General features: G+C 34.1%; 1 long non-coding RNA gene across 2 annotated transcripts; it reads left to right on the top strand.

Moving 5' to 3' along the window:
* Positions 1 to 473: 473 nt before the first annotated feature.
* On the top strand, positions 474 to 5283 carry LOC143881148 (uncharacterized). 2 transcript variants are annotated; one of them, XR_013251879.1, is made up of 4 exons: positions 474 to 628; positions 2074 to 2145; positions 3795 to 3842; positions 3961 to 5283. It is a non-coding gene; the product is annotated as an uncharacterized LOC143881148 (long non-coding RNA). The 2 variants fall into 2 exon arrangements; XR_013251880.1 differs by lacking the exon at positions 474 to 628 and adding an exon at positions 636 to 947.

Below are 5283 nucleotides of genomic sequence, written 5' to 3'. Positions count from 1 at the left end.
TTCTCTCTATCCCTTCTCTTTTCTTTATGCTTACTTTATGATTGGGATTATTTTCTTGTGTGATTTACATGCACATCTTTGAGTTGGGATAATCCTATGGATCTGATTTTTTGTGGACACCCTATCAATGTGAGGACCATTCAAATGAATTGTTTGGATCACCCAAACAATGTGGTCCCCCACTGTATTTTAAGGTAGTGTCTAGGTAACTTACCTACACAAGTGTGTAGGAAATGTTCTCTCATATATATATATATATATATATATATATATATATATATATATATATATATATCCCTTTACTACTAAAAGGGAAAATCCCTAAAAGTTCGTCGGCGCCTTTTGTCAAAATACCATTTACATCCCAATTTTATTTCCGTAAAACTTTCACATGTACCCTCTTTTTTAGGACATTTATGTCATTTCATTCTCTGGTTTGCCCTTTCTAATGTGCCAAAAATGCAAGCGATAGGTTTCATCCGCATTTCCTACGCTTGTCATCTTTTTGTTTCTTCTTCCAACACCTGTTGTCTCTACACACAACTGTTGTATCTGGCCATTTGCTGTCCTTCTCTCTTTCTCCCTCTTCATTCAAGTGTGGAAGAACATCTATTCAAAGAAAAAGAGGGTATGTTCTTTCTCTGTGAACTTGTTGTATTGGTGGTAGATTAAGCAATTAGGTAAGAGGAGGTAACCTAGTTAGGAAAGTGGGTTGGATTAGAATTGTTATCTTTCATAATTATCAAGATTTCATTCTATATTTATTCCCTAAGTGCTGTATATAAGTACACACTTTTGGGATTGATTGTGATCAACTAAGATGAGTAGAAATCCCAAATTTTATAGTTCCAACTCGATGCAAGTTTTTACCAATGGCAACCCTGTTTCTCATTTTTTCTCGGATGAATATCGGTTGCCAACCGCTTCATAGGGGGTGATTGTTCATGGTAAACACTCAATTTGCAGTGTTGCTTATTCTGTTATTTAAAATATGATGGCAGCTATAAATTTCTTTCCATGGCAAATTTTTTAATCTTTTAGATGAATCACCATGCTCTATTGTTAGACTGTGACCTTCACTTTTAATGATTTTTTAGAACATAATAATAATAAAAAAAATTACAAATGTTTTATCATTTTTTTGGGTAGATTGTTTCCTTTTTGAAGCTTTTTGATAGATTTGATTGTTTGGTCTTCTGATCATCTGGGAAGGTGTTTCATGAATATGAGGCCTTTAAGGAATTTTGGGCCACTTTCATCCCTTTGCTTCTTATTTTCCCCCTAAATTTGGTGGAGTTTTGTCAAATTTCATTGTTATTTTTTTTTATTTTCCCCTTCACATGATTCTATTATATTTGTTTTGAAGAAATAAAAATGAATGCATATTTCTTGAATCTAAGGTGCTGTGTTCATTCTATCTTAAAGGTAGATGATATACACAATGAATGATTATCAGATTGAAAATACATTCTATGATTGATGCATGGCTTCGTTGGATTTTGTTACGTACCTAATTGGCCGTAACACAAATAAACAAAATAAAAGAGAAATAGAGAGGGGAATGGTTGATTCGAGGCAACCGGACCTCCTAACGGCTCGATTCAAGAGGAACCGTGACTCTCCTAGAACAAAGTCTCATTTGTGCTGTAAAATTCTTCTCTTCTTTTCATTGAATTAATATTACATAAATACAAGCAAGAGGGAGTGCCACATCACAAGCACACTTACCCACTAACAAGACACATCATTAACTAACTCCCATTACCCTAAACACATTAGCCACAACTAATGGCCATTACACTAAAACACATACCCACTACTATGCACTAGCTAACCCCACATACAACATAAGAAAATACACATAACAGATTTGGCTGCAAGAGGACGTTGAAGAGGTAATTGCATTGTGGGTAAAGCTTTCTTTTATTCATTTTCCCTTTTTTTTGTTGATGGGTGGTTTTGGATTTATTGGATGCATATCAATTTAGGTTGTTGGCTTTTGCGTTTTTGATTAAGTTTACCTATTTATTTTGTTGTCAATAAATGCTTATGAATTGCGTTATATTTCCACAGCAACTGCCACTTTGCCTGTTGATCAGATCCAAACACAGACAAAGCAGGACGACTCTTAAATTCAGATAACAGGTGATCTGTTTATGTAATGAATGGCATCATGTGTTACTAAGCAAATTTTGACGTTGAACAGATGGTGTTTTGGTTATCATGTGTATATGTAGATTGTATAAAAATGACTCAGTCAATGGCTTCCAAAGAGGCTTTAATCTTCCATATGCAAATAAGAGTATCAAGTTCTGCCAAGTGAAACATATCTTTGCGCCTTTTTCACCTCATAATATCAGATTGGCATATGCATGTAGCCATGTCAAGGAGGCTATAAAGCTAGGTTCAAGGGTTGGGGATGCTGGGGTGATGAGAGACGCCACTAATTGTGCTTGAATTTTGCATATATGTATCACACTGCAAGGACCTGTCCGACCTTATTGAAGAATTGAGTGTTGGACATGTTTAGGTTTGCAATTGATGTCATTGCTATATTTATCTCCACATTGTATCTATTACTATGTAATTGGTGAGGTATAATATTTTATTCTATGTGATTATTTTTAATTACAATTACTATGTAATTGTTTTTAATTTTTGTTTCTTCTTATCTGCTTTGTATGTTGACCACCTCTGTCTTTTTTCAAATAAAATCGGCTACCATTATCAATATATATATATATATATATATATATATATATATATTATTCTACTTTTGCATCTTAAAGAAATCACACTGATTGATACTACCATGAGATTTTTGGTATGGTTTCTTCACGTGGAATTGATATTTTTAGTTAGTTTATGCTGTTTATACAAGCTCACACCTTGGATCTTGTATTGAAGGAAGGTTAAGCTGCATCCTCTTTAAGGCTTTAGATTAATTTAACGTGTTAGATTAATCACATGGCAAGTTATATTATATTAAATTAAGTAATAAATGGACAGAAGTTGATGGACCTAACCCATGTGGCCTGTTTATTGTCGCTTCATTGTGCATGTCGTATTACAGTGCCACAACCTTTTATGTATTTTCTGTTAGAGTATGATCAAATATCTGGAAGCATGATTGGTGGCAGTATTCGTTTTCTTCTATTGATATGACAAGGAAATTTATTGTGAAGAAAATAAAATGGTATCTGCGAAATCCCTTTTAATAGAGTAACACCCTTTTAATAGAGTAATGTTGTTAGTTCTTCTTAGGCTAAGATGCTTCAATTGTTAGATGGGTGGTTTGTCGTCCCTTTGAATGCTCAGTGACATATTTCCATGTTAGGCATCGCCAAGCTTTATTAAGAAAAAAAAAACCTTATTTGAAAAAAAATGTGTCTTTGAGGACTCTTGGGGGTGGATATCCTCTTATTATGCTATATTTGTTTCTTGTGTACATTTCTCTCCCATTCTTAGTCTTTCTACTTCATTAGTATTGTAAAAAATTGTCGTGTGTGGCCTTGCATATAATGGTGATGACCTTTACAATTTTCTCCTTATCTCCTTTGTTACAAGGAGAGTTAAGCTGGAAGCGATATGCTAGCAATGAAAATTTTAATTACCATGGCCTTCTAGGATTTTTTGGAGAAGATATCCTCTTATTATGCTTCCCTTTTAATATATTGAGTTTCTTATGTTGTCATTGGTAAATATTTTTTCCCTCTGCCCCTGTATAAAGTGTTACTGGTATCCCCTTACATTATTCAAAGCTTCTCAAAATTGACTTCTCTTGGATTTTTCAGGTTATTATGGTTTTTTCTGTGGTAGACTGAGAGGATTCCAGCATTGAGGTTCTTTTCCCTACCTTATTCCTTCGTGTAACCTCTTTGTTTTCGATTTTGAGAACCAACTGTGAGTCCAAAACTGGTTAGTGGGCTTCAAACTGACTTCTTTTTCTGGATTTTTCAGGTTATTGGGGTTCTTTCTTTGATACATCGAGAGGATTCCAGCTTTGAGGTCCAGTGCTGTAACTTATTCTTTCAGGTAATTAATTCTTTTTTGTCCCATTTTGCTCTCTCTTACATTTTTTTACGCTTTTATATTACTAAAACAAGTTGTTCCCTAATTTTCTTCTGGAATGTCTAAAACTATCACTATCTATATGAATTATTAATTAGAAGTGACGGATTTCTGCTATTTCCATGCACTCTTTTTCGTAGAATAACTAGCACGATTTAGTGAAGAAAATTCTATATCAAAAAGAGAATCTGCTACCTACACCACTTCCCTCGGCTTTGAGAATTATTTGTTTGTGAAATACAATAAATAGAACAGGGTATAGGGAACGACTACAAGATGTGCTTACCTTTTAGATGTGTTTCTTATTGATGTGTTAATAGTATCTAATTGAGTTTCATTTTGAAATGCTGAACGTGAGACCAAAACATTTTAGTAACAGAAATTTTCTTAGTACATTCCAAGAAATTTTTCAGATAAAATCCAAGCAGGTGCTGAATTTTTCTGGGTTATATGCAAGTATATATCAAGTTTATCATCCTACCATAGTTGGGTAATGTTTCCAATCAGGTGAGAACAACCACTCCAATGTAATTCCATATCTATTCAAACTGTTACTTTCTACTAGGGTTATATGCAGGTATATATCAGGTTTATCATCCTACCACAGTTGGGTAATGTTTCTGATCAGGTGATGACAACCATTCCAATGGAATTCCAGGTATGTTCGAGCTGTTGTTCCACAACTGTTGGGACTCGCTTGGAGGTCAGTCACTTGGCACAGGGTGGATGTCAAGGAGTGATTCTGATTAGACAAAACCATAAGGAATAGGCCATTGGGATAGGATGGGATAGGATGAAATTATAATATGTTTTATCTGGTGGGCTTTTTAGTGCCACTTTAATAAAATAAAGTGTTCTTTCAAAAGCAATGTGCTCAATATTTTCAATGAGCTGGATAACTGTGTGACCTTTACATTATAGAAGATTCGTGTAATCATTTCATGGAAAGGATTTCAACTAGTTTCACTAATTCATAGCCTTTTTTCCTTGCAGATGATTGTACGTCGCAATGTGGAGTAACTTGATATTTTACATTGTAGAAGGCTTCTGTTATTATTATTTTTTATGAGAATGGTTTTCACTATTTCAGCTCCTTTTCAGAAAATGGTTAGCCTCATATTATTTCTCAGCATCGCCAGCAGGGAAACATATGTTTTTTCATGTCTAAGATGGTTATTATATGATTTTTTTCGGGTTCTTAAAATACATGCA

This window comes from Tasmannia lanceolata, unplaced genomic scaffold (assembly GCF_043159265.1).
Source record: "Tasmannia lanceolata isolate RefF3 unplaced genomic scaffold, GAP_Taslan_0.1 ptg000007l, whole genome shotgun sequence".
Lineage (NCBI taxonomy): Eukaryota > Viridiplantae > Streptophyta > Magnoliopsida > Canellales > Winteraceae > Tasmannia > Tasmannia lanceolata.
The sequence above is the reverse complement of the archived record's forward strand: the minus strand, read 5'-3'. Positions and strand labels throughout refer to the sequence as shown.